This window comes from Pleurodeles waltl, chromosome 7 (genome assembly GCF_031143425.1).
Source record: "Pleurodeles waltl isolate 20211129_DDA chromosome 7, aPleWal1.hap1.20221129, whole genome shotgun sequence".
Taxonomy (NCBI): domain Eukaryota; kingdom Metazoa; phylum Chordata; class Amphibia; order Caudata; family Salamandridae; genus Pleurodeles; species Pleurodeles waltl.
In genome coordinates, this window is record NC_090446.1 from 285,891,559 (window position 1) to 285,918,284 (window position 26,726).

The 26,726-nt window shown below is 48.4% G+C and overlaps 1 long non-coding RNA gene across 1 annotated transcript in view; it reads right to left on the reverse strand.

Moving 5' to 3' along the window:
- The window catches only part of LOC138247245 (uncharacterized), a 108,466-nt gene that overhangs the window by 81,649 nt on the left and 91 nt on the right, over positions 1-26,726 (reverse strand). The window lies entirely within an intron of this gene.

The window sequence follows — 26,726 nt, forward strand, 5'->3', positions numbered from 1 at the left end:
CACGGTCGAATGAGGGAGCTGCAGCCCACGGGTCTCAGGAGGCAGAATCCACGGACACTAAGGGGACCAGTGGGACAGAGGGCGAGGGGAGCACCATGGCGAAGACAGGAGGTGATACCACTGACTCTGATTCCTCCTCCGATGGGAGCTCCCTGCTGTTGGCAGACCCCTCTGAGACCACCCCAGCTACAGGTTCTACAACCACCCCCGTACCAGCACCGCCCTCCCATTAGCCCCCCACTGAGTTGCCTAGTCCCGCTCGTCCAGGAGGGTGGACATCTCCTTTGCCCGAGGCACCTCAGGCCTTGCCCCAGTAAGCCCTGCTGCCCTTAGTGAGGAGGCTATTGACGTCCTGAGATCGATCTCTGCAGGGCAGTCAACCAGAGTGAATGCCATCCAGGGGCTGGCATCCTAGATGCAACAATGCAATGCCTTGCTGGAGGGCATTCACAGAGGCCTGGCAGCCATACAGAGATCATTTCAGGCTCTGGCCTCTTCACTGATGACAGCCAGTGTCCCTGTTCTGTTTCTTCCTTACCACCTCCAACTACCACTTCCCAGTCCGAGTCTCCTCGCCCCCAGCAATCCAATGCACACATTCAGACAAGCATGCACAAAACATCACACAAGACTCGCACAGACAAACACAGGCAGCACACTTCAGTCCACAAGCACTCACACAGCCAACAGACAGATGCACACACAACATCATCCACTGCCTCCACTGTCTACCCCTCCTCCTCCTCCTCCCTCACAGTCACATCTGCACTCACACTTGCATACACTGCATCAACAGTCCCTGAACCTGCCACCTACACAGCCGTGCCCACAGTGACCACAACAGCAGACCTGCAGACATGCACCCCACACACCACATGCGCAGTCACCACCACCACCATCCCCACATCATGCAGCGCACACACCTCACTTGCAGAAACCACCGCAACATCCATCCACACGTCCTGTTTGTCCTCTCCCATTCTGTCTGCCCCCTCCAAAGACACACAAACGCTCGCACTCAGAACCCCAACAGCCATCCACCTCACACACGCACATTGTCCATGCACCTACACCCAAGTCCAGCACACCTCCTCCTCCTACAACCACTCCCTCTGCCTCCACTCCCATCCCTTCTTCCACATTCCACCCCATTGGCCCTAAGACGTTTTTCCTTTACCTCCTTGACCTATTCCCTCACCCCATCCTACCCATAAGAGGAAGGTTCCATCCCTCAGGACAGTAGCTCAAGCACAGAGTCTGACACTGTACCAACCCCAAAGTCTCCAGCAGCCACTAAGGGGCACATGAGTGCGACGCCGGCCCCCGCCCCCAAAATGGAGGGCTAAAGTGCTGCCCCCTCCCAAACAGACAACCAATAGCATTGGGCCACCTCCAAAACCTAGGGCAAAACCTAGACCCAAGACCAAGGCCAAGGAGGCCCCTACAATAAGTAAGCCCTAGGAGGCCCCTACAAAAAGTAAGCCCAAGGAGGCCCCCACAAAAACAAAGCCCAAGGAGGACCCCACAAAAATAAAGCCCAAGGAGGCCCCTATGAAAACAAAGCCCAAGGAGTCCCCAACAGAAACTAAGCCCAAGGACACCCCTCCAGTACCAGTGGCCAAGGACACCCCTCCAGAACCAGTGTCCAAGGACACCCTCAGGAACCAGTGGCCAAAGACACCCCTCCAGAACCAGAGGATTAAGACATCTCTCCAGAACCAGTGGCCATGGTCACCCCTCCCGAACCAGTCGCCAAGTACACCCCTCCAGAACCAGTGGCCAAGGACATCCCTCCAGAACCAGTGGCCAAGGACACCCCTCCAAAACCAGTGGGCAAGGAGCCCTCTAAATATCCAGTGGGCAAGGAGCCCCCTCAGTATCCAGTGGACAAGGTCCCCTCCAGAACCAGTGTGCAAGGAGCCCCCTCGGTCATCAGTGGGCAAGGAGCCCCTCAGTATCCAGTGGGCAAGAGTCCCCCTCCAGAACCACTGGGCAAGAAGCCCCCTAAGTATCCAGTGAGCAAACGGCCCTTTCAGTATCCAGTGGGCAAGGGTCCCCTCCAGAAAGAGTGGGCAAGGAGTCCCCTCAGTATCTAGTGGGCAAAGAGCCCCTCTAGAACCAGTGGGCTAGGAGCCCCTCCCAATGAGATGCACGCCCCACCCACCCCAAACCCCTTTCCCCCTGAGGTGCCTTCCCATTTCCAACATGATGCCCCTGAACAGTGGAGTCTCAATGTTGTCAAGAGTCAATTTGGGGCTTGGACTTTGCCCTGTGGGCATTAGAGACTTTGAACTGGCCTTTGGGCCTGCATGTACATACGCAGTTGTATTTTTTTTATTTTAATTGTCATCCAACATGATTACAGTGGTTGGAACAGAGGTATGTGTCCTGCCATTCTTTGCTCCTGAGGCCTCTTACTGTCGATTCACTCTGCAGCTGCTTCTGGATGTGTGGTGTGTGTGTATGGTGTGTGTTGTGCATGTGTGTGTCGCTCTCCCCAACCTCTCCCCCTCTCTTGTGTGCTAGGTGGCTGGACTCACAATCGTCGTCTTCATCGGTGTTGGTGCTCCAGGATGGCCACGTCGTGGTACAGCATCAGGAAGACTTGCAGTTGCTGTTTCATGGAGGCCACGGATTCTTTTGTGTCCCTGGAGGTGAGTGTCTCCTTTTAAATGATGTGTTTCGGCCAGGCTTTTGGTGTTGTTGCTACCGCCCCGGAAATCCTTGCGGTGTGCTATGTCATAATATGGTGGGCAGATCCATGTCTTCCATATGCCTGTACGTAACTACCGACATGTTCAGTGGTCGTACCACACTGGCGGTTGGTGTGGTACATTGGCTGTCCAATCCACTACACCACTATGATTACTTTGCACATCCTCCCCCTCACTCTCCTCCTCTGTGTGCCCCCCGCCTCCTTGGCTGTCACCCAGGCCCTCAGTGCCTTTCGCAGCTCCTCCTTCCTGGGGGAGCTCTTAACGGTACAGGCAAGATTCTTACGGAACTGTTTCAGTTGGGCAACTGTGTAACTCTCCAGCTTCTCCAACTTAAAAACAGCAACAGGTGGTGCATCCCCAGATTGAGAGATGCTGGCAGGTCAAAAGTGCAAAGTTCCAAGGCATAACAAAGAGTTCCCAATGAGAAGTTCAAAAAATCACAAAAAAGTGGAAGCAGAAAAAGTCCAAAAGGGGGAAAAAGCAAAAACAAGAAGCATGTGGTCACGTAATGATCTGCATTGAAAACAGTAGTGTACACTTAATCAATGTATGTCAAGTACAAATACAAGTCAAATCCTCATCGCTGATCACCAGCTTTAGAAATGGGGTCTGTGGTTGGCAGTCAGTTTGCACTCTGTCCAAGCAGGGAACTTTACTCTAGTCAGGACAATGGAGATACTCTCTTAAGCCTAAAGATAACTCTTGTTCACCCCCTTGGTAGCTTAGTACAAGCAGTCAGGCTTATTTCAAAGGCAATGTATAAAGTATTTTCACCAGCACACACAGTAATACAGTGAAAACACTACAAAATGAACACCACACCAGTTTAGAAAAATATGTAATATTTATCTAAATCCAACAATACCAAAATGACAAAAATCCACCATACACAAGCCAAGATATGAATTTTCAAAGTAATAAAAATCTTACTCAATAGAAAAAAATGGAAACGTAGTTTGCGTCAAAAATAAAGCTGCACAGGTGAGCGCGTGTCAAAAAAGTCAGTGATGGGTTGTTTCCTTTTTGCAAGTGAGGCCATACATCGTTTCTTCTTCGGTCGGGTAGGCAATGCATTGTTTGTCTCTCCCGCAAGAGAGCGATACGTCTATGTCCGAACGGGCACCTCAGCTTGTGTTAATTTTTGGCACCCATCAATGATGTGTGAGAAATCCAGCCGTATGGTGTTGGAAAACCGCTCTGCATGGGGTTTGCATCCTTATCAGCAGCCGCAAGTGGGTGTTGTGTCGTTTCTCTTGCCGCAATGCTTCAATCTCCCAGTGGCAATGCATGTGGAGCATCGAGATTAGCCATGAAGAGGGTGGCACATTGTTTTTCAGCCATGTTGCAGGTGGTGTGACAACATTTTCCCAGCACGGTGTTCTGTGCGTGGATTTCAGTCATTGTTCTGCCAACTTTACCTCTCAGGGGCCCAGGGACTGGATTGGGCACCACTTGGCAGGGCAGGAGTCTCAGCAGAGAGTCCAGGTGCAGGCAGAGGAAGTCTTTGATGGCCCTGAGACTTAAAAATAGGAGGCAAGCTCAATTCAAGCCCTTCGAGATTCTTACCAAGCAGGAAAATACCACAAAGTCCAGTCTTTGTCCTGTCATAAGCAAAAGCAGCAAATGCAAGCCAACCCATTAAAGGAAAGTCACAGGTAAAGAGGCATGACTCCTCCTCCAGCTCTTCAGCTCTTCTCCTTGGCAGTGGTTCCTCTTGATACCAGAAGTAAATAAAAAATCTGGGGTCTTGGGTCCACTACTTATACCCCTTTCTGTCTTTGAAGTAGACAAACTTCAAAGGAAAGTCTCTTGTTCACAAGATCTTGCCTTGCAAAGGCCTGGCCCCAGACACACACCTGGGGGTTGGACACTGTATTGTGTGAGGGTAGGCACAGCCCAGTCAGGTGTAAGTAGCCACTCCTCCCTCCACTCTAGCTCAGATGGCTCATCAGGATATGCAGGCTATACCACAGCTCCCTTTGTCTCACTGTCTAGAGGAGATTCACAAACAACCCAACTGTCAGTCTAACCCAGACAGGGAATCCACAAACAGGCAGTCACAGAATGGTTTAAGCGAGAAAATGCCTACTTTCTAAAGGTAGCATTTTCAAACTAACAAACTAAAAAACCAATTTCACTAAAAGTTGTATTTTTAAATTGTGAGTTCAAAGACCCCAAACTCCAATTTTTCTATCTACTCTCAAAGGGAAACTATAATGTAAGGATATTTAAAGGCAGCCCTCATGCTAACCTATGAGAGAGATAGGCCTTGCAACAGTGAAATTTTCTTTTTGCAGTATTTCACTGTTAGGACATGTAAGACACATCAGTACATACCTCACCTTTAACATACACTGCACCCTGCCCATGGGGTTACCTAGGGCGTACCTTAGGGGTACCTTACATGTTTAAAAAGGGAAGGTTTGGGCCTGGCAAGTGGGTACACTTGCCACGTCGAATTAGCAGGTTAAAACTGTACACACAGATACTTCAGTGGCAGGTCTGAGCCACGTTTACAGGGCTACTCATGGGGGTGGCACAATCAGTGCTGCAGACCCACTATTAGCATTTGATTTACAGGCTCTGGGCACCTCTAGTGCACTTTACTATGGACTTACTATTAAATCAACCATACTACAATTTACACAGAGAGCAGATGCACTTTAGCACTGGTTAGCAGTGGGAAAGTGCCTAAAGCCATCAAAAACAGGCCAGAAAAAATAGGAGGAAAAAGGCAAAATGTTTGTGGATGACCCTGCAAAAAGGGCTAGGTCCAACAATGACGAATATGATCTCAAATTCCATGTTGTATCACAAACAAATGTTATTCCTATGTTGCAACCTATAAGAGGAGGATGGCTGTTGCTATGGTTCTATATGTTATAGCGAGATTCCAATATAGAATATGTTTATTCTTTAGAGGGCTACACGTTGGGGCAGCAATAATGGAGTTATGCATAATGATTGTGCCAGTTGTCTTTAATTAAATATTGTTTCTCTCTTCATGTTAATTGGAGAACCTCTAATCTCGTTGTTTACATGTTTCCTGAAAAATAGTACCTTGATTTCTGTAGTTGAAGATCTTAGCAATGATCGTCCTTGGGGAGGTGCCAGGCGGTGGTGGAGAAGCAAGGGCGTATGCGCCCTCTCCACCACGAGCACCGGCGACAAGCAAGCTGTTGGGACCAACCTCTTAATCCAGTCCTCCAGGAATAATTCTGGGGGAGTGCCCTCTGCTCTCTCTGGGAATCCCACAAATCTCAAGTTGCACCTACGGGATCTCACCTCTGCATCGTCCATTATCACCTCCAGTTTGAGCAACTTACCCTCCAGGGCAGCCACCATAGCTTTCAGAGTATCCAGTTCTATCTGTGTCGTGGTCACATTTGGTCAGTGGCTATTGACCTTTCCTCCACTTCTCATAGATCAGTCCTCAATAACTTTACTTCCGCCGTCTTGGGTACGATCTTCTCCTGCACTGACTGTCTGGAGGACCTGAGCACTGGAGGTCTCATGGGCCTCTCCCAAAGTGCCACAGGGCCCAGGCTGTTGACTCCCACCTGTGTTAGGGGCAGTGAACTGGTCCATTCTAGTCTGCTGAGTACCCTTAGATGTCCTGTCTTCACCGATTGCACACAGGGATGTAGCAAATGTATGGCAGGCGGGCACTAATCATGGGTCCAGGCAAGGGTGTGGAACAGGCAGAAGAAAGGAGGCCCCCTCTTCCCAGCACAAGGGCCCTGCCTGTGGGAGGAGGGTTCCCATAAACTCACCTGTCCCACAGGCTTAACCGTCTGCAGCACATGTCACATCCCTATCTCTCAGAACCACCCAATGGAAGCAAAGATCAAGGAGCTGGGACCTAAATTGTAAGACCATTCAGGTGTACTCAGGAGTTAAACATAAGTTATTGCCCACTGGTTCATCTGCTCCAATGGTGACAACCCGGCGGGGGAAAACCTTCGAGTCCACCCCTAGCAGCAGTCTGGTTACCCTGGGCATTCCCCTGCAGCCTTCCTCTCGTGGCCCTCTGTGTGGGTTCAGGCCTAGTGTGTGCACTCTTCAGACTGTCACAATGCAAGCCTCGCCACGTCTCAGGTTCTGGCAGCCTCTGGGTCAGTCCCCCGCCAAAAACATGGGTACCATCTGGTATACATCGCTGCCTCCCTGTCTCCGGTAATGGGAAGAAGTTACGTTCAAGGTCCCCGTGCATTCATCTAAGTCACTTGTTTCACTTCTCCAATGGCACTGACTCAGTGAGGCAGGCCAGCGGTTCTGCCCCTCACAGCATTCTGGGTGCCACAGTCATTCCCTGTAATATTGTGGCCTACATCTTGCATCCCTTTGTGTGGGTCCAGGCCTAGCATGCTCACTCTCTCACATGGTCGTGTTGCCGTCCTCGCTGCATCTCAGCATCCAGCAGCCTCTGAGTCAGCCTCCCACCATCAAAAGGTGCACAATCCACCACATACTGCTGCCTCTTTGTCTCCCATTATGGGGAAGCAATGCCTCCCCGATCCACTAGGCCTCTTGCCACTATCAGCCCGCAATAAAGCCCCTCGCTCTCGTCACTTTGTGGAGCCAGCACCAGCCTTGGCCTAGGCATCTCCGCACTACCTCTGTAGGCCAGGTGTAATCAGCAACAGGCAGGAATTCTAATCCAGCCGCACCCGGTTCAGCCCACAGCCTGGCCACTCAATGGTTGTGGCAGCCAGCATAAGGTGGCCCCAGGCCAGAGCCAAGCACCTCAGCACCTCTCTGCACGGTCCCCTCTCCTTTGGGTCGCAGAGGCCTCGCGCCGGGCCTGCCTCTGCCTCAGGCCTTATGGACACAATCAGCCTTGCCCGCCATCTTGGGGCCAAGGTCCAATCTGTAGGTCCCTGTGACAAAGTATCCTCTTTCTAGCATGGTTACCCCCACTTTTGGCCTGTTTGTGTGTATGTGTCAGTATGGCTTTACTGTCTCACTGGGATCCTGCTTGCCAGGACCCCAGTGCTATTAGTTAAAACCCTATTCATCAGTGTCTTTTGTCTGTCTCACTGGGATCCTCCTGGCCAGAACCCCAGTGCTCATAGTTTGTGTGTGTTGTTAGTAGTGCTTAACTGTGTCCCTGAAGTTCTGCTAACCAGAACTTCAGTGCTTATGCTATCTCTGCTTCCAAATTAGTCACTATAGTTCAGTGATGTCATATTCCAATTCCAGTTGGCACACTGGAACCCCCCCTTACTTATATGTTCCTAGTATATGGTACCTAGGTACCCAGGGCATTGGGGTTCCAGGAGATCCTTATGGGCTGCAGAATTTATTTTGCCACCCATAAGGGGTTCTGACAAACCCTTCTCCAGGACTGCCACTGCAGTCTGCGTGAAATAGTGCACACACTATTTCACAGCCATTTTCACTGCACTTAGGTAACTAATAAGTCACCTATATATCTAACCTTCATTTACTGAAGACAAGGTGCAAAGTTAAGGCTATTTAGGGTCCCTTCAGAGGGTTCCTCTTCAGATTCAGCTTGCAAGTTTCCTCCAGGAATCCTCTGCAACCTCTGCTTCAGCTTCTGACCGTTGGACCAACCGCAGACTGCTCCAGGAACCACTGTAACTACAACAAAGTATCCAGAAAGGCTACTGTGACCCTGCAACTTCAGCTCCAGCCAGCAACTGCAACAGGTTCCAGGGTGTGCATGCTCTGAGGACTTCCTACCTTCACCCTGCACCAGAAGAACTGAAGGAATCTCCTGTGGAGTGACTGAGTCACTTCCCTGCTCCAGCGGGCACTTTCCAAGATGATGACCGGTTCTCTGGGACTCCTCTCCTGGCAACGAGTGTGCTATCTGGAACACAGGTGGTGGACCCCTTTGACCCAGACTGTCCTAGTTCCAGCTTTCCAAATTTGGTGGAGGTAAGAGCTTGCTTTCCCGGTTTGCGACAGTACCCCTGTGCATCGCGTCATCTCGAGCTTCTGAGCCCTCTGTGCACTTTTTCAAGAATTCTTTGTGCACAGACTGGCCCAGGTCCCCAGCACTCCATCCTGCGACGTACAACTCGCTGAGTTGCTCTCCAGTGGCGTGAGACCTTCTTTTATAGTGCTGCAGCAACCACAATTTGCACCTTCTTTGTCCCCGTGTCCTGGGACTTCCGTGGCTGCTGCCTGGTCACCTGTGGGTTCCCTCCAGTGTTGGGAGCCCCCCTACCTCCTCAGTCTGTGTTGAGGCCCCCAGGTCCCTCCAGAGTCCAGGCAGCACCATGTTGCCGCAAACCGCACCCTGGCTTGAACCAAGACTTGTTGGACGAATCCAGTGTTGCAAATGGTCTGCATCCAATATCTCGACGTGGTACATCTCTTGCATCATGCAGGAACCGGCAGCCATCTTCTTTGATGCTCTTCTGCAGACTTCTTCGAACCAGAGAATCCTCTTTTGCACCATCTTCTAGGTTGGCAGGGGCTACTGTCCTTCCTGGAATCTTCTGTGACTTCTGGACTTGGTCTCCTCTTTTCACGGGTCTTCAAGTCCAGGAATCCACCATTTGTTGCTTGCCGTCTTGCTTGGTTCTTGCAATAACTCTTATCATGACTTGTATTGTGTCCTGAGGAAACTTGCAGTAATATACTCCTACTTTTCTGGGCTCTGGGTGGGGTATTGTACTTACCTTTGGTCTTTTCTTACACTCACACTGCCCCTCTATACACTAAGCAGGGAATTCATGATTCGCATTCCACTTTCTTGCATGTCTCCTAGTTCAGCCTAAGCTGCTCAGCTACAGCTACCTCTAGACAGCCTAAGATGCTAAAATACTTCCTACATTTCACTAATAAGAGATAACTGGACCTGGTATAAGGTGTAAGTACCTAGGGTACCCACTACAAACCATGCCAGCCTCCTACATTGGTGGTGCAGCTGTGGGATAAGTACTTGCAATTGCTTTACCACTTTGTTACTAGTGCTTTTCACAAGAAAGTTGTACTCAAATACTTAGAACTATACATAATCCTACCTAGTAATCATCTTTCACTTTCTAAAAAGTTCTTTAAAGCTTTCTAAAAGTTTCTAAAGTTTCTGAAACGTTTTTTCTTTTCTCTAAAAAGTTAGGCCAAATAGTTTGCTAACTTTTTACTCTTTTCAGTAACCTCTTTCTGTCACTATGTCTGGTGTAGAGGCTACCCCCAGGGTTGTAAAGACAACTTATGAAAGTTTGAATTTCAAAGGGTTTAGGGGTCTCTGCTTAGAACGAAGTTTAGGGATTGTGAAGAACCCCAACAAGGAATTTCTCTTAATTCTCCTCCTGCAGGATGACCAGGGACATACCAGTGGTCAGGTACAGTCAGAGGTGGAGGTAGAGGGAGATTCTGCCCAGTTAGATTCAGGAGATCATTCTGAAGATCCAGGGGAGGGTCCTTCCACAGATCTTTCCATGAACAAACCTCCTAGTGTTGCTGGTAGTGGGAAGGGGTCACACACAAGTAGGGTACCTTTCACACCTAGAGGCCAGGTAACTAGAGTTACTCAAGTTAGGGAAAGATCTGCATCTGCCAATTCCCATGTCACTTCTGTCTCAGAGGTGTCACACACATCCAACCCTGAGGATCAGTCCCTAGATAGGGAACTCAGAAAGCTGAGGTTGGAAGAGGCCAGACTGTAGGAGGCTGGCCTGGCTTATAGTGGGTACCTGGTGGTACTTACACCTTATGCCAGGTCCAGTTATCCCTTATTAGTAGATTAGTAGTGTTCTAGCAGCTCAGGCTGATAGAGGTAGCTATAGAAGAGCAGCTTAGGCTGAACTAGTAGACATGCAAAGCTCTTCCTATACCACTTATATCATATAGCACTGTATCATAAGAAACACAATACTCAGAATTACTAAAAATAAAGGTACTTTATTTTAGTAACAATATGCCAAAAGTATCTCAGAGGATTTACTCCATTAGGAGGTAAGTAAAATACACAAAATATACACAGAAACCAAAATCAGGGAAGTAAACAGTTAGAAAAGTAATGCAAACACTGTAGAACACAATAGAATGCAATAGAAGACAATAGGCCTGGGGCAACACAAACCAAATAGTCCAAAAGAGAAATACGAACCACAAATGGACCCCAGGCCTAGTGTAGTGTGTAGAGGGTCGCTGGGAGTGTAAGAAAACACTAAGGGTGTCCAAGATACCCCACCCCAAGACCCTGAAAAGTTGGAGTAAAGTTACCCTACTGCCCCAGAAAGACAGTAAAGTCAAGATAGGGGATTCTGCAAAGACAACAACTGACTGCAAAGCACTGAAGACGGATTCCTGGACCTGAGGACCTGTAAAGGAAGGGGGCCAAGTCCAAGAGTCACGCAAGTGTCCAGGGGGGGCAGGAGCCCACTAAACCCCGGATAAAGGTGCAAAAGGGCTGCCTCCGGGCGGAAGAAGCCAAAGATTCTGCAACAACGGAAGGTGCCAGGAACTTCTTCTTTGGTCAGAAGATGTCCCACTGCGTGCTGGAGGATGCAGAGTTGTTTCCACGCAGAAAGACCACAAACAAGCCTTGTTAGTTGCAAGAGTTGTGGTTGAAGATAATGGGTGCTGCCAGGGCCCAGGAAGGACCAGGAGGTCGCCCCTTGGAGGAGGAGACAGAGGGGGTGCTCAGGAACAGAAAGAGCCCATGCAGAAGCAGGCAGCACCCGCAGAAGGACTTGAACAGACGTTCAAGAAATCTGAGCTCGGCAGTCGTCTCAGCACAACAAAAGAGGGTCCCATGAAGCCAGTGGTCAACTCAGCGAGTTGAGCAACGCAGGACTCAGTGCTGGGGACCTGGGCTGTGCTGTGCACAAAGGAATCCTTGCAAACGTGCACAGAAGCCCTAGCAGCTGCAGATCACGCTGTACACAGGATTACTGTCTGGCATGGGGAGGCAAGGACTTAAACCTCCACCAAATTTGGACAGAAGGACCACTGGACTGTCGAGGTCACTTGGACCCAGCTCCTGTGTTCCAGGGACCATGCTCGTCAAGATGAGAGGGGACCCAGAGGACCTGTGATGTAGAAGTTTTGTGCCTGCGTTAGCATGGGGAAGATTCCGTCGACCCACAGGAGATTTCTTCTTGGCTTCAAGTGCAGGGTGAAGGCTGACAGTCCTCAGAGCATGCACCACCAGGAAACAGTTGGGAAAGCCAGCAGGATTAGGTGCTACAATGTTGCTGGTAGTCTTCTTGCTACTTTGTTGCGGTTTTGCAGGAGTCCTGGAGCAGTCATTGGTCGATCCTTGGCAGAAGTCAAACAGAGAGATGCAGAGGGACGCTGGTGAGCTCTTGCATTCGTTATCTGAAGAGGAACCCTCAGGAGAGACCCTAAATAACCCTCAGTGGAGGATTGGCTACCTAACCAGGTAAGAGCCTATCAGGAGAGGTCTCTGACGTCACCTGCTGGCACTGGCCACTCAGAGAGCTCCATTGTGCCCTCACACCTCTGCATTCAAGATGACAGGGGTCTGGGACACACTGGAGGAGCTCTGGGCACCACCCCTGGGGTGGTGATGAACAGGAGAGTGGTCACTCCCCTTTCCTTTGTCCAGTTTCGCACCTGAGCAGGGGCTGGGGGCTCCCTGACCCGGTGTAGACTGGCTTATGCAAGGAGGGCACCATCTGTGCCCTTCAAAGCATTTCCAGAGGCTGGGGGAGGCTACTGCTCCCTAGCCCTTAACACCTATTTCCAAAGGGAGAGGGTGTAACACCCTCTCTCAGAGGAAATCCTTTGTTCTGCCTTCCTGGGACTGGGCTACCCAGACCCCAGGAGGGCAGAAACCTGTCTGAGGGTTGACAGCAGCGGTAGCTACAGAGAAAACCCCAGAGAACTAGTTTGCCAGTACCCAACCATGCTGGAGCCCCAGGGATGCATGGGATTGGCACCCCAATACCAGATTTGGCTTTGGGGGACAATTCCATGATCTTAGACATGTTACATGGCCATGTTCGGAGTTACCATTGTGAAGCTACATATAGGTATTGACCTACATGTAGTGCATGCGTGTAATGGTGTCCCTGCACTCACAAAGTCTGGGGAAATCGCCCTGAACGATGTTGGGGCACCTTGGCTAGTGCCATGGTGGCCTCACACTTAGTAACTTTGCACCTAACCTTCACCAAGTGAAGGTTAGACATATAGGTGACTTATAAGTTACTTAAGTGCAGTGTAAAATGGCTGTGAAATAACATGGATGTTATTTCACTCAGGCTGCAGTGGCAGTCCTGTGTAAGAACTGTCTGAGCTCCCTATGGGTGGCAAAAGAAATTTGCAGCCCATAGGGATCTCCTGGAACCCCAATACCCTGGGTACCTAGGTACCATATACTAGGGAATTATAAGGGTGTTCCAGTGTGCCAATCAGAATTGGTAAAAAATGGTCACTAGCCTGCAGTGATAATTTTAAAAGCAGGGAGAGCATAAACACTGAGATTCTGGTTAGCAGAGTCTCAGTGATACAGTTAGGCACCACACAGGGAACCCATATAGGCCACAAATATGAGCCCTGGGGTCCTGGCTAGCAGGATCCCAGTGATACAAGCAAAAACAAACTGACAGACAAGTAAAAATGGGGGTAACATGCCAGGCAAGATGGTGCTTTCCTACACAGTCTGAGGATACAGCAGCAACAGTTGGCCTTAGACAGGGAATCCCTGGCTGTGGAAAGGGAAATGCAGGGGTTAGTTCCCCATGGTGGCAGCAGCAGTAGTTTCAGGAACTCCAGTGTTACAGAACATACATTTGAATCCAGAAATCTGCACAAGGCTGTTCCCCCTTACAAGGATGGGGATAATGTTTATAAGTGGTTTGCTGCACTTGAGAGGGCTTATGTGTCCCTGGCGTTAGCCATATTTTTTCCCAAGGTGTGGGGACACTCTGGAGATCTCTGAGTGGCCAGTGGCAGCTGGTGACATCAGAGACCTCTCCTAATAGGTGCATACCTGGGTAGGTAGTCAATCCACCTCTAATGGCTATTTAGGGTCTCTCCTGTGGATGTCTCTTCAAATTCAGCTTGCAAGACTCCTCCTGGAATCCTCTTCTTCAGCTTCTGACCGTCGGATCAAACGCAGACTGCTCCAGGAACTACTGTAACTGCAACAAAGTATCCAGGACAATTCCTGTGACCTGCAACTTCAGCTCCACCAGCATTTGCAACAGTTTCCAAGGTGTGCACACTCTGAGGGCTCCCTGTCTTCACCCTGCACCAGAAGAACCGAAGAAATCTCCCGTGGAGTGACGGAGTCACTTCCCTGTTCCTGCAGGCACCCTTCTGCAACGACGACCGGTTCTCTGGGACTCCTCTCCTGACGATGACCATGCTCCCTGGAACACAGATGGTGGACCAACACAACCCAGACTCTCCTAAGGTCCAGCTGTCCAAATTTGGAGGAGGTAAGAACTTGCCTTCCCAGTTTGCGACAGCACCCCTGTGCACGGCATTATCTCCAGCTCCTTGGGCTTCTGTGCACTTCTTCCAAGAATCCTTCGTGCACAGTGTAGCCCAGGTCCCCAGCACTCCATCCTGTGACGCACAACTCTGGCGGCGTGGGACCTTCTCTTGTTGTGCTGCACCAACTGCATTTCGCACCTTCTTCGTACCCCGTGACCCGGGACTCCTGTGGGTGCTGCTTGGTCATCTGTGGGCTCTCTCCAGTGTTGGGAGCCCCCTCTGCCTCCTCAGTCCGCGTTGAGGCCCCCAGGTCCCTCCTGGGTCCAGGCAGCGCCATTGTGACGCAAACTGCAACCTTGCTTGAAGCTAGGCTGTTGGACGAGTCCAGCGACGCAAACAGCCTGCATCAAACAACTCAATGTGGGACAACTCTGCTTAGAAAGAAGTTTAGGGATTGTGAAGAACCCCAACAAGGAATTTCTCTTAAATCTCCTCCTGCAGGATGACCAGGGACATACCAGTGGTCAGGTACAGTCAGAGGTGGAGGTAGAGGGAGATTCTGCCCAGGTAGATTCAGGAGATCATTCTGAAGATCCAGGGGAGGGTCCTTCCACAGATCTTTCCATGAACAAACCTCCTAGTGTTGCTGGTAGTGGGAAGGGGTCACACACAAGTAGGGTACCTTTCACACCTAGAGGCCAGGTAACTAGAGTTACTCAAGTTAGGGAAAGATCTGCGTCTGCCAATTCCCATGTCACTTCTGTCTCAGAGGTGTCACACACATCCAACCCTGAGGATCAGTCCCTAGATAGGGAACTCAGAAAGCTGAGGTTGGAAGAGGCCAGACTGTAGGAGGATGGCCTGCCTTATAGTGGGTACCTGGTGGTACTTACACCTTGTGCCAGGTCCAGTTATCCCTTATTAGTAGATTAGTAGTGTTCTAGCAGCTCAGGCTGATAGAGGTAGCTATAGCAGAGCAGCTTAGGCTGAACTAGTAGACATGCAAAGCTCTTCCTATACCACTTATATCATATAGCACTGTATCATAAGAAACACAATACTCAGAATTAATAAAAATACAGGTACTTTATTTTAGTAACAATATGTCAAAAGTATCTCAGAGGATTTACTCCATTAGGAGGTAAGTAAAATACACAAAATATACACAGAAACCAAAATCAGGGAAGTAAACAGTTAGAAAAGTAATGCAAACACTGTAGAACACAATAGAATGCAATAGAAGACAATAGGCCTAGGGGCAACACAAACCATATGGTCCAAAAGTGAAATACGAACCACAAATGGACCCCAGGCCTAGTGTAGTGTGTAGAGGGTCACTGGGAGTGTAAGAAAACACTAAGGGTTTCCCAGATACCCCACCCCAAGACCCTGAAAAGTTGGAGTAAAGTTACCCTACTGCCCCAGAAAGACAGTAAAGTCAAGATAGGGGATTCTGCAAAGACAACAACTGACTGCAAAGCACTGAAGACGGATTCCTGGACCTGAGGACCTGTAAAGGAAGGGGGCCAAGTCCAAGAGTCACGCAAGTGTCCAGGGGGGGCAGGAGCTCACTAAACCCCGGATAAAGGTGCAAAAGGGCTGCCTCTGGGTGGAAGAAGCCAAAGATTCTGCAACAACGGAAGGTGCCAGGAACTTCTTCTTTGGTCTGAAGATGTCCCACTGCGTGCTGGAGGATGCAGAGTTGTTTCCACGCAGAAAGGCCACAAACAAGCCTTGTTAGTTGCAAGAGTTGTGGTTGAAGATAATGGGTGCTGCCAGGGCCCAGGAAGGACCAGGAGGTCGCCCCTTGGAGGAGGAGACAGAGGGGGTGCTCAGAAACAGAAAGAGCCCATGCAGAAGCAGGCAGCACCCGCAGAAGGACTTGAACAGACGTTCAAGAAATCTGAGCTCAGCAGTCATCTCAGCACAACAAAAGAGGGTCCCATAAAGCCGGTGGTCAACTCAGCGAGTTGAGCAACGCAGGACTCAGTGCTGGGGACCTGGGCTGTGCTGTGCACTAAGGAATCCTTGCAAAAGTGAACAGAAGCCCTAGCAGCTGCAGATCACGCTATACACAGGATTACTGTCTGGCATGGGGAGGCAAGGACTTAAACCTCCACCACATTTGGACAGAAGGACCACTGTACTGTCGAGGTCACTTGGACCAAGCTCCTGTGTTCCAGGGACCATGCTCGTTAAGATGAGAGGGGACCCAGAGGACCTGTGATGTAGAAGTTTGGTGCCTGTGGTAGCATGGGGAAGATTCCGTCGACCCACAGGAGATTTCTTCTTGGCTTCAAGTGCAGGGTGAAGGCCGACAGTCCTCAGAGCATGCACCACCAGGAAACAGTCGGGAAAGCCAGCAGGATTAGGTGCTACAATGTTGCTGGTAGTCTTCTTGCTACTTTGTTGCGGTTTTGCTGGCGTCCTGGAGCAGTCAGTTGTCGATCCTTGACAGAAGTCAAACAGAGAGATGCAGAGGGACGCTGGTGAGCTCTTGCATTCGTTATCTGAAGAGGAACCCTCAGGAGAGACCCTAAATAACCCTCAGTGGAAGATTGGCTACCTAACCAGGTAAGAGCCTATCAGGAGAGGTCTCTGACGTCACCTGCTGGCACTGGCCACTCAGGGAGCTCCATTGTGCCCTCACACCTCTGCATTCAAGATTACAGGGGTCTGGGACACACTGGAGGAGCTCTGGGTACCAAACCTGGGGTGGTGATGAACAGGAGAGTGGTCACTCCCCTTTCCTTTGTCCAGTTTCGCACCAGAGCAGGGGCTGGGGGCTCCCTGACCCGGTGTAGACTGGCTTATGCAAGGAGGGCACCATCTGTGCCCTTCAAAGCATTTCCAGAGACTGGGGGAGGCTACTGCTCCCTAGCCCTTAACACCTATTTCCAAAGGGAGAGGGTGTAACACCCTCTCTCAGAGGAAATCCTTTGTCCTGCCTTCCTGGGACTGGGCTGCCCAGACCCCAGGAGGGCAAAAACCTGTCTGAGGGTTGACAGCAGCGGTAGCTACAGAGAAAACCCCAGAGAGCTAGTTTGCCAGTACCCGGGGTCCATGCTGGAGCCCCAGGGATGCATGGGATTGGCACCCCAATACCAGATTTGGCTTTGGGGGACAATTCCATGATCTTAGACATGTTACATGGCCATGTTCGGAGTTACCATTGTGAAGCTACATATAGGTATTGACCTACATGTAGTGCATGCGTGTAATGGTGTCCCTGCACTCACAAAGTCTGGGGAAATCGCCCTGAATGATGTGGGGGCACCTTGGCTAGTGCCATGGTGCCCTCACACTTAGTAACTTTGCACCTAACCTTCACCAAGTGAAGGTTAGACATATCGGTGACTTATAAGTTACTTAAGTGCAGTGTAAAATGGCTGTGAAATAACATGGATGTTATTTCACTCAGGCTGCAGTGGCAGGCCTGTGTAAGAACTGGCTGAGCTCCCTATGGGTGGCAAAAGAAATTTGCAGCCCATAGGGATCTCCTGGAACCCCAATACCCTGGGTACCTAGGTACAATATACTAGGGAATTATAAGGGTGTTACAGTGTGCCAATCAGAATTGGTAAAAAATGGTTACCAGCCTGCAGTGATAATTGTAAAAGCAGGGAGAGCATAAACACTGAGATTCTGGTTAGCAGAGTCTCAGTGATACAGTTAGGCACCACACAGGGAACCCATATAGGCCACAAATATGAGCCCTGGGGTCCTGGCTAGCAGGGTCCCAGTGATACAGGCAAAAACAAACTGACACACAAGTAAAAATGGGGGTAACATGCCAGGCAAGATGGTGCTTTCCTACACAGTCTGAGGCTACAGCAGCAACAGTTGGCCTTAGACAGGGAATCCCTGGCTGTGGAAAGGGAAAGGCAGGGGTTAGTTCCCCATGGTGGCAGCAGCAGTAGTTTCAGGAACTCCAGTGTTACAGAACATACATTTGAATCCAGAAATCTGCACAAGGTTGTTCCCCCTTACAAGGATGGGGATAATGTTTATAAGTGGTTTGCTGCACTTGACAGGGCTTATGTGTCCCTGGCGTTAGCCATATTGTTTCCCAAGGTGTGGGGACACTCTGGAGATCTCTGAGTGGCCAGTGGCAGCAGGTGACATCAGAAACCCCTCCTAATAGGTGCATACCTGGGTAGGTAGTCAATCCACCTCTAATGGCTATTTAGGGTCTCTCCTGTGGATGTCTCTTTAGATTCAGCTTGCAAGACTCCTCCAGGAATCCTCTTCTTCAGCTTCTGACCGTCGGATCAAACGCAGACTGCTCCAGGAACTGCTGTAACTGCAACAAAGTATCCAGGACAACTCCTGTGACCTGCAACTTCAGCTCCACCAGCATTTGCAACAGTTTCCAAGGTGTGCACACTCTGAGGGCTCCCTGTCTTCACCCTGCACCAGAAGCACAAAGAAATCTCCCGTGGAGTGACGGAGTCACTTCCCTGTTCCTGCAGGCACCCTTCTGCAACGACGACCGGTTCTCTGGGACTCCTCTCCTGACGATGACCGTGCTCCCTGGAACACAGATGGTGGACCAACACAACCCAGACTCTCCTAAGGTCCAGCTGTCCAAATTTGGAGGAGGTAAGAACTTGCCTTTCCAGTTTGCGACAGCACCCCTGTGCACGGCATTATCTCCAGCTCCTTGGGGTTCTGTGCACTTCTTCCAAGAATCCTTCGTGCACAGTGTAGCCCAGGTCCCCAGCACTCCATCCTGTGACGCACAACTCTGGCGGCGTGGGACCTTCTTTTGTTGTGCTGCACCAACCGCATTTTGCACCTTCTTCGTCCCCCGTGACCCGGGACTCCTGTGGGTGCTGCTTGGTCATCTGTGGGCTCTCTCCAGTGTTGGGAGCCCCCTCTGCCTCCTCAGTCCGAGTTGAGGCCCCCAGGTCCCTCCTGGGTCCAGGCAGCGCCATTGTGATGCAAACTGCAACCTTGCTTGAACCTAGGCTGTTGGACGAGTCCAGCGACGCAAACAGCCTGCATCAAACATCTCAATGTGGGACATCTCCTGCATCAGGCAGGAACCTGCAGCCATCTTCTTTCGTGTTCTTCTGCAGACTTTTTCTAACCAGAGAATCCTCTTTTGCACCATCTTCTAAGTTGGCATCGGCTCCTGTCCTTACTGGAATCCTCTGCGACTTCTAGACATGGTTTCCTCTCTTCACAGGTCTTCAGGTCCAGGAATCCACCATTTGTTGCTTGCAGTCTTGCTTGGTTCTTGCAATAACTCTTAGCGCGGCTTTTAGTGTGTCCTGAGGAAACTTGCAGTACTTTAATTCTACTTTCCTGGGCTCTGGGTTTGGGTATTTTACTTACCTTTGGTGTTTTCTTACACTCCCAGTGCCCTTCTACACACTACACTTGCCTAGGGGAAATTTGTGATTCACATTCGACTTTCTTAGCATATGGTTTGTTTTTCTCCTAGGTCTATTGCATTCTATTGTATTTTCTACTGTTTTCTCTATTATTCGACTATTTACTTTTACAAACCAGGCCAGCCTCCTACAGGTACCCACTACAAACCAGGCCACCCTGAGCCCTAAACAAATACTATCCTAACCCCTCACCCCCTTTCTTAGAAACGAAATCACTCCAACCACAACCCACCCTGAACCCCAATAAAACACCTACTGTGACCCCCACTCCTACCCATTAAAACAAAACTACCCCAAAACCCCCCACCCGCCCTGAGCAATAAAACCTTCTCCCAAGTAAACTACACCCCCACCACCCACCCTGAGCACTAAAACCTTCCCCCAAGTAAAGTACCCAAAACCCCTACCTGCCCTGAACCCATATAAAAAATCTACCCTGACCCCCATGCCTGCCCCATAAAATCATACTACCCCGACAACCCCCACGCGCCCTGAGCCCTACAACCTTCCCCCAAAGTAAACTACCCCACCCGCCCTGAGCCCTAAAACCTTCCCCCTGAATTAAACTACCCAGTCCCCCGACCCAACTTAAGCTGTAAATTCACCTCACCCTAAAAACTACCCCAACTCCTTCCCTAACCCCACTTTCCTCATCGCGTCTTCTCCCGATCTTTCTTCCTGTTTTCTCCTCCCTCCTCCTGTCCCTTCCTTAAACCTTCCCCCACCGCTTTAAAAACAAATTACCCGCACCCACCCTAAGCCGTCAGTAAAAATAACCAAACCCCTCCACCCCGCTCCTAAAAAATAAAATAGCCTGACCTTCCCCACCCTAAGCCCTAAAAAGCGATAAACCCAAACCTCCCACCCCACCCCCAAAAAAAAAAGCCTGACTCCCCACTCACCTCAAGCTTGTTAGCTGTCCCACCATAGGATTGCATGACAATACGGCGAGGTTGAAAACTTTGACTTACAAAAGCTGTGACAACCACTACATTGATCTCTACATTGCATTATAATTATAGGTAAGTTGGTGTGGAGGTAAGAAAGGATAATATATTCTTACCTTGTAATGTAGTGCAGGCAATGTAGTTGATTTGATATTCTTCCAGGTTAATATTTTTGACCTCAATGAGGTGACATACAACACTATGACTATAGCCTTCAAAAGTGAGCAAAAATGTACATGATTTGCAAAAACCTACAAATCTTAACAAGCGGACCCTTGGAGAGTTAAAACACTTCACCATATTTTCAGGAAAACTGCTAAGACATGAAAATTTTAAACATAAAACGGAGCTCAGCATGGGTACGCAAGCATCAATATATTAAAAATTCAAGTAACAATTGTTTACAAAGACCGTACTACTTACCTACTTACCATGAATTACGTTTTACACACTTGCCTCGCACTGTGAAAAGTGGCTTATTTTTTCAGATATTTTTTTGGGGCAAAAAAACACAGCATCCTAACCAAAGGCTGTGGTAGCTAAATAAATGTAACAAGCAGTTGAGCACCTACCACACAATATGCCTTGATAAATTGAAACAAACCCACAGACTACTCTGTCCGCCTACATACAGGCACACTTGGGGGATTCCTTGATCTAAATGACACCGCAAACTGTTGCATGTCTTGTTTTTTATTTGTTAAAACAATTATAAATAAGTGGAAGTCCCCACAATTTTTCATAGGAGCCTGCCTGCAGTGCTGCCAAATTCCAGTGGTGGGAAAACACCAAGGCTGCCTAGTCATTAATTTGTCTCATACTTTTTCTTCTACCACTTGTACTTCTTTCTTCTTTATCTCGCTATTGAATGTTCTCTCTCATCCCTAATTTCAACTCCTGGCACAGTCTTTGCATCTGTCTCTCTTTTTTTGCTCTTCACTCTCATGCTCTAGAACAATGTTTGGTGATAGAAAATCAGAAGAGATCTCTTAAAATCAGTGCCAGTGCCCAAAACCTGCAACCACCACCACAACTTTGAGCAATATGTATTGAGATACTTAGGGCCTCATTTAAGATGGCTGTGGCACAGGGCACTGCAGCAAGTGCCTTGCTGCGCTGCCCTGCGCCACCAGAAAAGGCAGAAATGCGCTGTAGCTACAAGATACTGTGCATTTCTATCCTCTCCCCCTGCACTGATACTCAAATTGCTTCCTTAGTGCATGGAAGCCTGCGTTGCGGGGATGATTGTTTTTGTGCATGAAGGCACAACTTCCTGCACAAAAACAATCACAAGGGGTGTTTTCCTCTTTCTATGCGTGCTGCAGTATGCAGTGTACTCAGAAAGAGTAGAAACTAAATTATCCTGACCCCCATCCACCCTGAACCCTAATAAAAAACCTGCACTGATCCCCACCTCACCCCATAAACCCAAACTACCCCAACACTCTACCCTGAGCCCCAAAACTTTCATCCCCTAATTATACTACCTAGACCTTCCCTGAGCCCTAAAACCTTCCCCCCAAGTAAATTACCCTGACCCCCTCCCACCCTAAGCCCTAAAAAAAAAACTATCCCGACCACCCTACCCTCGCACCCAAAAACTAAATTACCCCGGCCCCCCAACCGCCCTGAGCCCTAAAACCTTACCTCCTAAATAAACTACCCTGACCCCCCACCCACCCTGAGCCCTAAAACCTCCCCAAAGTAAACTACCTCAACCCCCTACATGACCTGAACCCTAATAAAAAACCTACTCTGTTCCCCACCCCGCCCCGTAAAACAGAGCTACCCCGACACCCCCCACCTTCCATGAGCCCTAAAATCTTCCCCTCTAAGTAAACTACCCCGACCCCCCACACCCGCCCTGAACCCTAAAACCTTACTCTTTTAAGGAAACTACTCAAAACCCCCCACCCACCCCATGCCCTAAATTCACCCCTCCCCTAAAAACTACACTCACCCCTGCCGTAACTCCACTAGGTCTTCTCTACCAATCCTTCCTCCTGTTCTCTTCTCCCTCCTCCTGCCCTTCCTTAAACCTTCCCCCAATCCTTTAAAAATAAACTACCACATCCCATACCCTAAGCCTTCAATCAAATTAACCAAACCCCTCCACCCCTGCTCCTAAAAAATAAAATAGCCTGACCTCACCAACCTTAAGCCCTAAAAAGCGAAATACCCAAACCACCCACCCCTCCCCTAAAAAAGAAAAATCTTGACTGCCACACCCACCTCAAGCCCTTAATCCCCCAACCCCTAAAAACTACCACCACCCCTGCCCTAGCCCCACTTACCTCCCTGCTTCCTCTCCCGATCCACTCTGCCTGTTTCTGTGCCTTAACCACGCATATGCGTAGTTTGGCACGTGTGGTTAAGGTACATAAAAAGGCAGTCATTGTTCTGGAAAGTGTGGTTACGCTTGCATGGGAAACATCTGCATTGTTTATAACGCATTGTTTAGGATGTTTCACTGGTGGTAGTGGTAATAGTGGCAGTAATCACTGTAATTGTGCAACAGAAGACCTTCACAACTTGGCCTACACCTGTTGCAGGATTGAAGGAATCTCTGCTTTCAGCAGAGCAGGAAACTATAAAAAAACAAGCATTTTCAATGCAAATGGTCTCGCATTTGCTTGAGTTAGAGCTATTAGCTTTGTAAACTCCTAACTGGACTTTTCTTGCCACAGAAATGAGAAAAAAAAAAACGCAGCGCGATCAAGTGTGGCAAGAAAAGTCCAGTTAGGAGTTGTAGCTGCTGGAGCTTTTGGCACGTTCCACTAGCTCTCAGATGTTAATTGTTGCAGGCATTGGGAGTCTTCTAGAAAGACAGAAAGTGAGGAGGGAGGGGAAAGGTAGAGAGAAAGGATTACAAAGGGAGAAGGGGATAGAGAGAATGGATGGATAGAATGAGAGAGAATGAAAGAGGAAGCAAATGGGGCTGGTTTGAGCATTTTTGCCAGGGCTTCATTTGATTACCCAGTCCGACTTGGTGCATAAGGAGCCTAATCATATTTCAAGTTCAAAAAACTATACAGAGGTGAAAATAAAATACTACTTTAGACATTATTGAAATAATAATGAAGTATAAGATAGCCACATATTTTATTCTTCAAACAAAGTACATTTCAGTCGGCGAAGCTAGCTGCAGTAACTTTATGTACACGCTGCTAGCGCTTTTGTTTCACTGAAAATTCACGTAATAGACGGCAATAGACGTACTACGGGAAGTACGGAGGGAGCAGGGCCTCGAACAGACAGTCTTTAAAAACACAGCAAACACCTTCTAGAAACATCGGTCAACCAATTCAGTAACGGATCAGATTACATTTATAGTCTTAGCCAGCAGGTTTTAACATATTAACATATGCAGGCGAGAAGCGTTAAAAAAAAGTTTGCACGCAGTTTTCTTAATCACTATTCGCCCCTTGCATTGATTCAGCATTTTTCTATTTTCCTGTCTGGCTAAGAAACTAAAAGCACACTCCGTGCCTAACCCCGGTATTCGTCTTCATTGTTTTGCTTGTAAGTCACTTCTACCTGTAGCTCCTCTGAGCATTCATCTTTCTTCCCTTCCTCTCGCCTACCACAAATCCGCTTAAAATGGGTGAATGTCCTCATCCATCTTTATTTCATGCACCTTAGGCTGACGTTCATCATTTGCCGATTCATTCTCGTTTATCAGAGCATCAGCTACCACGCATGCTTGTATATAACGGAACTATGCACGGCTATTAATTATGAATGAACATAGTGCAAAGAGGGTTAGCTTTAAAATAAGGGGCACTGGTTCTGCCGTTAATTATTCATCAGTTTTCACACTGACATGAGAGACCAGTGAGAGCTTTTCTAAACAAGCATTTGGAATGCAATATTCTCCTGTTTGCTTGAGTTAGAGCTCATAGCGTTGTAAATTACTGACTGGACTTTTATTGCCACAGGGACTAAAAATAACAAGAGGAAGAGAGCGAGAGTGAGTTCGCCCTGGAAAAGCCCCCCTCTGATGTTAGTTTATCTTTACAGAGGGAGCTGGTGGGGAGGAGGGACTGAACACACACCCACAGTGCAAGGCAAACAGGTCAATACTGAAAGAAAAAGTCCCCTTCAGAAGAGATAAACAGGACATAGCGTAATTACACAGTACTTTGTGCTGCTCCCAAAGTGAAAAAAGGCAGGACAAAGAGACAGAACTGACCACTAGCAAGCAAGGATTTTTTGAAGGACACTGCAACTAGCAAATCAAAACAATGGAACTCACTCTATTGTATACTTTAGTATACAACAGGCCAAACGCTAACGCTCAACCTAAAAATGGTAGCTGTCGTTGTTCTATTACTTTGGCATCTGGCATTCACCTATGGAATCATCTTGTTACAGGTCTGTCTGATATTCTAACAGTTTACTGCACACAGGAATATTTTCATTTGCCTCACCTGGAAATTTGCCAGGCACATCAAAGGGCATTGACTGATATTTGTAGGGAAAATGTTCTTGCTTATATCAAAATTTTCAAATACAGTACAAAATAATGTATTTTCACAAGGTGTATGATCCAGTGTTGAATCTAAATTCCAGGAAATCTCCAACAGCATGTTTAGAACACTTCAAAAGAAAAAGAAAAAGATTGTGTGAGTGACCATAATAAAGTTGCCTATTTCCTGGAGACCCTAAGACTGAGAGATATCACCAAGCACTATCAGAATACATCTATATATAGGAGCATGTTTGCCGTACCACCATATGGTTGATTGATACTATGGCGAGGTTGAAAACATTGTCCTACAAAAGCTTCCCTACAATTAATCCCTACATTGCATTATAATTCTAAGTATGTTGGTGTGGAGGTAAGACTGATTAATATATTCTTATCTTCTAATGTAGTGCAGGCAATATAGTGGATGTGATATTTGTCCAGGTAAATATTGTTTCCTCAATGAGGTGCCATGCAACACTAAGACTATAGCCTTCAAAAGTAAGCAAAAATGTACATGATCTGCAAAAACCTAGAAATATTAACACGCAGATCCTTGGAGTGTGCGAACACTTCTCCATATTTTGAGGAAAACTGTTAAAACATGAACATTTTAAACATTAAAAAGGAGCTCAGCGTGGGCACGCAAGCATCAATATATTAAACTTTCAAGTATCAATTGTTTACAAAGACTGTACTACTTACCTAATTACCATGAGTTAGATGTTACACACTCGCCGTGCACCGTGAAGAGTGCCTTATTTTTTCAGATAGAAAATAGCATTCTTTCTGGCACAAAGACAACATCCTCATAAATGACTGTGGTAGCTAAACCAATGTAACAAGCAGCTTAGCACCTGCCACACAATATGCCTTATAAATTCAAAGACACCCACAGACAAATCAGAAGAGATCTCTAAAAATGAGTGCCAGTGCCCAACACCTGCAACCACCACCACAAAATTGAGCAATGTTATTAAGATAATCAAGGCATCCATTACGAGGACTGTGGCACAGGGCGCTGCAGCAGGCGCCTTGCTGCACTCCCCTGCACCACAGGGAACGGGCAGAAATGCGCTGTAGCTACAAGATACCGTGCTTTTCTCTCCTCTCCCCCTGCATCTGTCACTCAAATTGCTGCCTTGGTGCATGAACACCTGCGTTGTGGGGATGATTGTTTTTGTGCAGGAAGGCACACCTTCCTGCACAAAAACAATCACAAGGGGTGTTTTCCTCTTTCTTTGCGTGCTGCAGAATGCAGCACACACAGAAAGAGGAAAAACAAGGAAAAAGAAAGATATTTCTACAAGCTGTGTTATTCTTATGCAAACCCTGAAGTGGCTTAGGAAACTGACACATTCCCAGACTTGCAACTCGGGAATGCATCCCAGATTCCACGGGTGTTGTGTGGGAATACTCCAAGCAACATCCATGGAACGCCCCTTTCATGCAGTTATGTTTGAAAGGGGTCTATATTTACAAGGCCGTGAAAAGCCAAGCAGGGTGGCTTTGTGTGGTCTTGGAAATATGAGCAGGCACACTGTGCCACCAGAGAATAAAAAAATGACAGGTGGAGCACTGCGCTACTAGGGCCTTGTAAATGAGGCCTGCAATACGTTTCATAATGTGTTCGCATGCTGCCACACAGGGTCACCTTGCGTATAAAAATATGGGACCTCCAAAAATGAGAACAGTGTCCACCACCTGCAACAACCTGCTCAAATTAAGAGTGCAAGATCACTTTAATAGTCATAGACTCATAGGAACCACACTTTTCTTGATCAGACGCTCTGATGGCATTCTGAAA